Consider the following 9,992-nt stretch of genomic DNA (forward strand, 5'->3'; position numbering starts at 1 on the left):
TGTGCGTCCGGGCTGGTGGCCTTGGTTGCATCTGGACAATTTCCCCATGACACTGCAGGCCACTGTGGTGGCAGCTGTGCAGCAGAGGTAGCAGCTTGCTCAGGTCACAGACATACTGCAGAAAGTGTGGAGGCAAGAGCTGAGCAAGTGCTTGTTTTCCCTTGTCTCTTTTCACCTTTATTACAGTCATAGCACGAGTTGTTTCACTATGTTTCAGCCTGAAAATCAGAAATATTTCTCCTGTTCACTCCTTGACAGTGTGTCAATATAGAAGAGTTTTTTAAAAATCTCTCCTAGGACAAAAAAATGCACTTAGAGCGCTGTTTTGGCATTTCCAAGACCTCTTGTCGCTTCATGCTGGGGTCTGTTGGGTGCTTTACGAAGAACCCCCTTAAAACCAACCTTAATCACGAGTTTACAGCCCATGCAGCCAGGAATCAGCTGGGTTGGAAGGGACCTCCGAGATCATCAAGTCCAACCCTTGATCCACTACCGCTGCGGTTGCTAGACCATGGCACTGAGTGCCACATCCAGTCTCTTCTTAAAAACCTCCAGGGATGGAGAATCCACAACTTCCCCGGGCAGCCCATTCCAATGTCTGATTACCCTCTCTGTAAAGAAATTCTTTCTAATATCTAACCTAAACCTCCCCTGGCACAACTTGAGACCATGCCCTCTTGTCTTGCTGATAGTTGCCTGGGAAAAGAGACCAACCCCCACCTGGCTACAACCTCCTTTCAGGTAGTTGTAGAGAATGATGAGGTCTCCCCTAAGCCTCCTCTTCTCCAGGTTGAACAACCCCAGCTCCCTCAGCCTCTCCTCATAGGACTTGTGGTCAAGTCCTTTCACCAGCACTGTTGCTCTCCTCTGGACCTGCTCCAGGACCTCAATATCCTTCCTGAACTGAGGGGCCCAGAACTGGACACAGTATTTGAGGTGTGCCCTCACCAGCACTGAGTACAGGGGAAGAATCGCTTCCTTGGACCTGTTGGCCACGCTGTTCCTGATACAGACCAGGATGCCACTGGCCTTCTTGGCCACCTGGGCACACTGCTGGCTCATGTTCATCCCCCCATGGCCTTTGCTCTATGCCAGCCATGCTTATTCAGAGGTATTTTCTGCCAGCTCTGAGGCTCGAAAAATGAAATAAAACAAGAGCACACCCTCTCCCCCTCCCCTCTGCAAAAGAAACATTTTGAGAGAAAGGGGTAGAAAACACAATGTGAGCCTACCCAGCAAAGGGCAGTGGGCTCATGAGGACTAGGAAAGCTGTTTGCCAGGAGGCCAAATGGTTTGCCTGCAGCTCCAGAAAAAGACATGTTATTTGGTGCTGGAAATCGTTTAAAGAAAACAAAGGATGACTGCTACATGCCTGCCCATGATCGTCTGGAGCACTGTGCTGTTGTGGGATATCCATGCCAACCAAATGGCAACAAAATACCAGCGCGTAGATCAGGGCTAGCTGGTTGTACACAGGCACGCCTGTGAGACCAGCTTCCAGCAGCTCGGCACATGTTAGCGAACGCCTCGAACTCGAGGAGGGGGGGCTGTCGTTCTCATTATCTGCATTTTACAGGTGTTGAAAGGGAGGCTGGGGAGATTTGCCGCCAAGGAGGTCTGTCAGAGCTGGGATTAGTGGTTATGTGTCCCAGCTCTCAGCCCCGTGCATTGACCGTGTCTCTTGGAAGAGATTTGGGGGAAGATTTTTATTTCTCTGACACAAGACAGACAAAAAATACCTTCCAGCTTTCACTAAGGGAATTATTTCTTCCTACCAATGCCATGTTGATTTGTCTTAAGGGCACCCTTAGGATTAGCTGAGTTAGAAATCTATATTGTCGATTAAAATTTAATACCATCCCAAAGAGATCCAAAGGAAGATAACCTTTTAGAAGCAAGAACAACCAAGTTTGCACAATGGTGTTCAGCAACAGTTTAGACTTGGGATTTAGGAAAACAATTTAGACTTGGATAGATTTGGGAAAACCTGTAATGATCCTGCTCTGCTTGCTGTCCGTGTAGTCACATATATCAAATGATTTGCATATATATCACAAAAAAAATTACTTTGTCTACATGAGCCCCAAATATCGCTCCTGTTTTGGACTCTCTCTTTCCAGCCATCCAGCATCAATCCAGCTCTGAAACCCTTCAACACCAAAAGGAGTGTGAAGATTTCCGACCTCATTACTGCCTTTCAAAGACAGCCACAACCACAAAAAATAGACCTCAGGGAAGGGGGAGAAAATCTCTGCATGCTCAAGCAGAGCCCCACCTGCCAGTTATCCCCTCTCCTTTATGCTTTGAAGAAGCATCTCACTTCTTACAAGGCAAACAAGTTTGTCATGGAGGGAGATGTGGTTAGTAATTCTGTCTGTGTTTCCCTCACCTCCTCTGAACTGATGATGCCGTGGGCCCGGCACTCCCTCCTGTGCTACAAAAAGAAAGAGTCAGTCTTGAACCAGACTGACTTCCCTGGCATCCCTGGCTCCTCCCAAACCACACATTTCCCAAACCGTCCTTTAAAAATGCAGTGCTGGTGCCTGAAGAGAGGGTTAGGCAGCAGCAACTGGACCATGATAGAATTCCAAGCTCATAACCTGGCAACATAGTTTTGGCTCTGAAATGTAATAGATCCCATTATGAACTCCTCACTCAAAGACTGGAGTTTCAAATAAGTTTTCATTCCAAGATAATGTCCTCTGTATTTCAGCATTAGTGAAGTTTAGTATGTGATCTGCTCCTGGCCCTTCTCAGCTATCAGAGATATTCTCCCAGTGCCCCGTTTGCCACTTTAATGCTGCCTCAGTTAATAACACCTGCTGGAGAGACAGCAGCATCTCTTGGCAAACTAAACGTGCACAGTCTCAGGAGTCAAAATCTGAATATGTATAGAGCACACAAGTATTCATTAATGCATAGCACGTCCCCTCTGGTCATTGAAATAAATTACTGACATCAACATCACCAAGAAATAAACCAGGTGCCACTCCAATGGCTGAGACTCTATAGGTAAGTGTAAATTATCAGAGCGCTTCAAAATTTCTAAACCTCCTGAAAACAAAGGAATAATCACACAGTGCCAGTTGTAAAGGTGTGTGTGCACATATATGTCTGTTTATGCATGTGCATGTATGCACACTTTAATGTTTGCACACCATCATGTCGTGACCTTAATCTTTTTTTTTTTAAATGGCTGCTGGAGGATCCCGATAGCATCTATATATGGATAGCCAAGTTTCACATTTGTCATGCCAATTCTTATTGCCACAGAGTCTACAAACTGCTTCTTAAAAAGTGTAATCCCGGTTTTACCTCTGTATTTTAAAAATCATTTTCCCGTGTATTATCTCTTCACAGCTTTATACATTTACATTTTTGTTCTCCAGATGCCTTGAGTAGAATGCTATATCCCTGAACAGAAAAATATTCCCCCTGCAGGAGCCTGGTTCATTCAGAAACAAGGAAAAAAATACGAATTATTGTTTTTAAATTCCCCAACGTGCAGAGCTCAGACAAGCCACAGATGCAACTGTGGAAAGCAAGTGTAGTGCTGGCATTGGGAAATGGCTGGGTTCACTGCACTTGTAAGCAAGCACCTTTATTTAGGCATGGTTGTAACCTGCCATTTTGATATAATCCCTGGTTTTCTGGACTGGTACACAGAAGCTGGCACGACACATCTACCATAGTCCCCCGTAGCTCCCAGCCATCAATCAAGCACCTTCTGCCAGCACTGATCTACACTCACTCCCAGAGCTGGCAGCCACGGACAAGCCTGCACATCCATGTCACCAGCAGTTCACGTATCCATCCCTTTTGTCATTGGGGAGCATCTGGGCCCCATGCTAGCACAGAAAATGGTACTACTGCCCTCCATGAATCAGAAGTTCGATGTTGCCATGGGGAATCCTGAGCTGGAAGGTGGTGTGTCGTGTCAGAGCATAGGAGCTGCCCAGGTAGTGCAAAGGTAGAGGGTGGGATCCTTTTCCCAGGAGGTGAAGGTGGCCCTCCTCGAAGGAGCAGACAGAGGCGGTATACAAAATGTGAATGTCCCTCTCTCCTGGGGACCAGCACAGGCTCTCTGCACATTCATTTCAGCACCACCCTTTCCAGTCCCACATCTGGGCTGACGAGCTGCCCAGCCAGAGGATGGGACACATGTTCCTCTCCACCCCTGTCCCTAACAGCTTATCAGACTCACAGGTGCTTTGGGGAGAGTGAAAGCTGCAAGTTATGTTTCTGGCAGGGCAGCAGGTAAGATAGACTTGACCATGATTTGGCTCTATCTTTTCTGACACTAAGAACAATTTTTTTAAAACAAAAGCCTCCGCACTGACACTTTTATTTTGATTTCGATATAATAAATGGGTTTTGTAAAATTCTTAGTTCCTCAACAGATATGCAACTGAGAAAGGGAGGGAGCAATGCCTTGATCCCTATGAAAGCTGGGTCTCTGCTTTTTTGTGGCAAGGTAATAAAAATAAAGCAAACACTACAAAACAGGACACTCACATAAAGCCACATCTGCCATTAAAGGGGATCTTGCTGTCACTCTGTGCCCTATGCTCTGCACAGTGGTAAGGGGTTGACTGTGTCCTTGGAGAGCTCAGGGGAGAAGGCGGCTGAATGCCAGCAGTATCGCCTTCCTTTCAAGGTTGTTTTTCTTTCCCCTATATCCTGGAAAAATCCCTGTGGATTTTACTCTCCTAATGAACATGATCTGAGGGTATTTGGGTGAGATCAGTGCCTGCATGGAAGGGAGGGCTGGGAACCAGGTGTGTGTACATGTATGTGTTATCTGTGTCTAGAGGGGTTTTAGTTGCAATTGCAGAAATAGTCTCTGTTTGGGGAGAACACAAAGCGGAACTGGAGCAGCCAAGAGGCAGATAGACTCCTGCTTTATCGTACCTTACAAAACAATGAATAGCTCTATTTACACGGCTATAAAGTGCTTCTAAATCCTTAGCTTGCCAGCTCATTACCATCTTGGGGAACCGGGGCTACTCACCGGCTTTGCTGCCCCATTGGAAGAGCTCAATGCCCACAGTTCATTTTTGTATTTGGGCTAAAGATCTTCCCATTTTCCCTGTTTTCTATTTAAGAGCAGTCTGGTGCAAGATTGCATGCACCCAGCCCAAAGCTTTCTCTCCAAGCACTACCCAGCAGGCTCATACCCCTGGGAAGATCCCAGGTGCCACCTGCAAGCATCAAACCCAACAGCTATGCTCCCAGTGATTGGGGCAGGTTAATCTCATCGTTGGGTTATATTTCTCTAGTCCCTGCAGGATGCACTACATGGCAAATGCATCTGCCATATGAACGTTTCCAAATAGTGAATAGAAACCTAAGTACTGATGAAGTAAACGTTGAAAAAATCTTGGGCAGATTGTCCTGAGCCCTAGGCCAGGCAATGGTACAGCATAAAATAATCCAAGGTTCCCAGGAAGTGCATTATCAACAGTTTCAAGGGAAGCTTTCTTTCTTTTCTGTGCTAGAGAAGAGGGGGAAAAGGATCAAGGACTATCCCCGACAGTTAGGCACACTTTGGCACTGCTGTTGAAGCCAGTGTCTGGTGCTGCCCTGGCTTGCCACCAGCAAACCTGGAATCTGAAAAAGTGCTCTGGGCCAAACCAGCCTCCCTGTCCTGCAAGAAATGAGAACATAAAAGTCAAAAGGAGGCTCCCCACCGTGAGAGTATCTGGGCTGAGGTAGAGTCAAGGCAGCAGGCTGCTCTCTTTGGCCTGCCCTGGCCCTTGGCAAGCTGGGACTGGGACCGACATGTGCCTAAACTTGGCCTGAGCTGGGTTAGTTTGTAATTGGCTATACCTTTAAAAGAGCAGTTTTATATCACCACGGAGAGTCTGCATTCTTGTGGAATTAAAATATTCCTTGATTAGGTGTTGTCTCTTAGTAGAATGAAGAGGGTGTTTGTTTCATTTTACCGTGCCATTTTAATTTACTCCCATTTCTGTTTAATAACTGGGTAAGGGAATGTTAAACAGCTGGAGTAAAATATTTGATAGCATGGCCCCAACTTTCAAACACTATCTGCAATCCAAGTTGGTGATGGTAGCTGTCTGGGAGCCACTTCCAGGTTTGAGATAGGGGATCGCTAACTGGATTTGCCCTGTTTAACCTCCTTTCCTCACCCATTTTCCACGGAAGGCAGCTTTCCTCCTCCTTATTGCAGATGAGAGGGTTGGCTGCGAGAGGGTGCAGCCCCCAATAATTGTATATGAGCTGCCTGCCAGCGATGAAAAGCACCAGCTTCAGAGGCTGAGGACTGCTAGTCCGGGGGGCACACCGGGGAGGTGCGAGCTGGGCAAGGCATGGACGGGCAGAACAAACAGGACCAAGCAGGACGGACAGAAAGGGCAGGCACGGGCAGGACGGACAAGCATAAGTAGGCACAAGTGGGGCAGGCCAGGCAGGACGAGCCATGGAGCAGCGGGAGCCGGGGACCGGGGAGCGCTGAGTCGCCCGCCACGGGCAGTGTCCATGACTCCGCGTGGGGCCGGGCTCCCCCCGGGACAACCCTCCCCATGCGGCCTCGGCACGGCGCAGAGGTAGCACCTCCCACCCCCCCAAAGAGAGCTTAGAATTTAAAACACGTCCGGGCTGCTCCCTGTTCCATAAAACTCACGGCCACGGCCGCGGCCGCGGGCAGGACCCGCTCCTGGCCACGGGCAGGTGCCTCTGCTGCAGGCTACCTACGTTCCTCGGATCCGCGCACAGCGGGAGCGCGCACCACGGCGCCTGTCCAGCGAATTCAGGCTCTGGGTTGGAGGGGGAGAGTGGATGGCGGGCGGTCCTTCTTTCTTTCTCCCTCCACCCACGAGCAACTCGTGTCATCCGCGGATCAGACGTGCTGACTCCCCCGGCAGCAGCCTGCGCTGCTTTCTCCACCTGCACCTCTCCCGCTCTGCAAAGCCCAGGGTTGCCCCACCACTCCCAGCCCCACGCCCTAAAAATAGCCCCCCCGCAGTATGTGCCAGTTCCCGCGACTCTCCGTGAGCACTCCTCCGGGACGAAGTTGCCCCGGGGATTTGCGGATGGGGAGGGGATGACGACGACACAGGTTTCCTTCCCCCAGAAAATGCCTTTGTATTGTTTGGGCTCTGTCCCTGTCTCCTGCTTGGCAAGAAGAAAGGTACCGCGCTGGGAGCGCTCTCGGCAGCCGCGCAACCTCCGCGACCGCGCAGCCTCGCTCACCGCCTCCCCGGTGCCATCTCGGGGAACTCCCATTTATCCCAACCCCGGCGACAAACCCGCCGCTCTCGGCTTCTCGGGTGGCCGTTTTCGGACAGAAGAGATTGGATATGTTCGATGTACTCTAACATTAAAAATGCGTAGCAATTAAAATCACACCTCGTGCCGGCTGCTCTGCTCAAGTAAAGAACTTCTGTCCCCTCTGACTCCCATATAGTATTTCGGAGGTTTTTTCCATGCTATGTGTGTGACTTTGGGAACCTCCTGAAACCCCCAGCACTTGCACGAATCCCGAGCAGTGTTTTCGCGAGGGTTTTTTCCGCCCCCCTTGCCTCCCCGCCTGTTTATCACCCGTATGCGAACGGCGTCGCAGCCGCCCCGGCGGTCCTGCACGGCGGCCTCTGCCCTGCCAAAGCCACCAACCCCCCCCCCCCGCTTCGACCCTTGCTGTTGGGGGCCTCCGAGCCTCGCTCCCCCATGGCCCAAGTCGGGGCCTACGGAGACCCACAGTCCCCGACGAGATGCCCGACGGCACGATGAGGGGCGGCTCCATCGCGAGTGACATCTACACCCTCCCCTGCACTTGCCTTGCCTCGGACTCGGGCTCTCGCCACGACGAGGGTGGAAATTAGGGATCATCCCCACCCCCTCAGCCGGGAGGCGCCGGCCCAGGCAAGTACTGGCTGTTCGTCTTGTTCTCCTCGCCGGGTTTCCGTGAGGAAGATCCGGGGCGGCAGCGGGGCAAGAGGGCCCCTCTGCAGGTGAACTGCCGAAATGTGGGCAGCGCCTGAGGACCAAAAGTCGGGGTGTCTCCAGGGCCGAACACAGTACTCTTTCCGTACAGCGGTACATATAGCATGACCCGCTCTCCTTCGTTTTGTTTCACTCGTGGGTCCTTGCACCAGTGCTCACCCGTGACTGGCTAAGGGTGGGGTGCATAAGCCCGTGAGCTTGCGGGTGTGCTGCCGCCTCTAACGGGACTTCAGTTTCCCCCCCCCCCCCCCGACCTCCCGCCTAGCACCGGGAAGGAAATGAGAGGGCGGCAGACAGACAGCCCAAAACAGTCCCCATTCTCCAGAGCCCAGCCCGCCAGGAGGGCGCCTTTCTGGGAGCCACACAGCCCGAGGAGGGAGGGGCCTACAAAGCCCCTCTCCCCTTGGGTTCGCTTGGCATCCCTGTCCTTCACCGCGCCGGCGGGCCCCGTAGCAGGCCCGGCCGGGATGCACAGCGATTCGGCTACGGCAGCCTCTGCGGTGGGAGAAAAGGGCAGGGGCTGTCGCCTGGGGGCGGCCGTGGGGCGCCCCACGCGTGGAGCCGCCTCCCCGTGGGAGCCGCGATGGCAAGATGCTGGCTGCGGGAGAAGCGAGGAGGCCTGGCTGGTTACGTGGTTATGCTTCTCTCCCCGCTATTCCTCACCCTCCCCAACAACGGTCACGTCCACTCCACGTCCGAGGAGGCCTTCCCTGCCCCTACCCATCCCTTTCCTGCCCCGCAGTCCCCAAAACGAAAGCCGCCTCGCTGTCCCCCCCAGCGCTGAGGCCCGCTGGTTCCCCCCTGACACACACGCCCACGCTCTGCCGGGCCGCGGGCAGCCGATTCGCAGCTGCAGCCCTTATTTCATGCCCTTCAAGGCACCGCGCTGCTCCCTTTTGTCCTGGCTGCGGATGACCCATTTCCTCCCTTTCCCCCCCTTCGGCCCCGGCCTCCGTCCCACCCTCCCGTCCCTCCTCCCGGCCGCACGCCCCGGGAGCCGCCGCCGCACCGCGCCCGGCTGCGCGCAGTGGGGCCGACAGCCCGGGGCGGGGGGGAGCATGGAGATGGGGAACCGGTGCCTCGTCCGTGCCATGTTTGTTTTCCTTTCCCCCCTGAACGCTAGATTAAGACGTGAAGATTACACTTTTATTGTGGCGGCCGAATAATACCACGAGTCAACACACACAGCAAACAAAAGTGCTTGTAGTACATGGCCAACCCCGCTGGGAACCGGGCTGTGGGCTGCTGCAAAAATCAAGCTCTTCAGTGCTAATTACAAATAAATGATGATGTGCTCACTAAGTAATTGATTTAATGAAGTTCCTATGAAACTATTAAAACAGGGTAGAGGTCAGGCTGGAGACGCCCCAGAGCGCCCATTGTGGGATGTTTAACTCCGCCAATCTCCTCGGAAAGACATCGGGGCTAATAGGTGAAGTCACAGCTGGGTCGGGCTGACTTTTGCAGCACCGGCACTGGCCTCCCCGGACTCGCACCGCAAGTTTGGGGAGGCGAGTCCCCCAGGCACACCACCGGCCCACTGCTCCCACCCTCAATCCCCCCCCCCCTCCCGCATCCCTTCCCCGGGGGGCGGCTGCTCGCCCCCTCTCCTCTCAGTCCGGAGGCCCCCGGCGCGGCTCCCCCCCGGCGCCCATCCCCGTCCCGTCGGGGCTGCGCTGGGTACTCACTCGCTCGTCCCGGCCGCCTCGCTTGCACCTCAACCAGGCGCCTCCGCGGCTCTCCCCAGCCTAATTAAAGAGGGGGGAAGTGGAGCTCTGAACTTGTGTCTACCACTACAGGACGGCTGTAATTCCACCCCCCCGGCCCCGAACCTCCACACCCCCCCCCCCCGCATATTCAGACACACACACACTTCTTGAAGAAACTTAGGCTAGGATGCCAGGTAGGGTGCTTGGGAGATTTTGGCAAGGTGCCTGGAGGGGGATGTGTGCCCATTTGTCCTTCAAGGGTTTTCTTGTTTGAAAGGCCATTTGGAACGCTTTAGACGGGCTTGCCGAGTGAAAGGA

The 9,992-nt window shown here is 52.9% G+C and overlaps 1 long non-coding RNA gene across 2 annotated transcripts in view; it reads right to left on the minus strand.

Moving 5' to 3' along the window:
- Positions 1 to 9,788, minus strand: part of LOC135409916 (uncharacterized) — a 92,182-nt gene extending 82,394 nt beyond the window's left edge. For both annotated transcript variants that reach the window (XR_010428421.1, XR_010428422.1), the window contains exon 1: positions 9,654 to 9,788. This is a non-coding gene — a long non-coding RNA (uncharacterized LOC135409916). The remainder of the gene's footprint in view (positions 1 to 9,653) is intronic.
- Between the last annotated feature and the right edge of the window lie 204 nt (positions 9,789 to 9,992).

The sequence above is a fragment of the Pseudopipra pipra genome, chromosome 2 (assembly GCF_036250125.1).
Source record: "Pseudopipra pipra isolate bDixPip1 chromosome 2, bDixPip1.hap1, whole genome shotgun sequence".
In the NCBI taxonomy this organism is placed as follows: domain Eukaryota; kingdom Metazoa; phylum Chordata; class Aves; order Passeriformes; family Pipridae; genus Pseudopipra; species Pseudopipra pipra.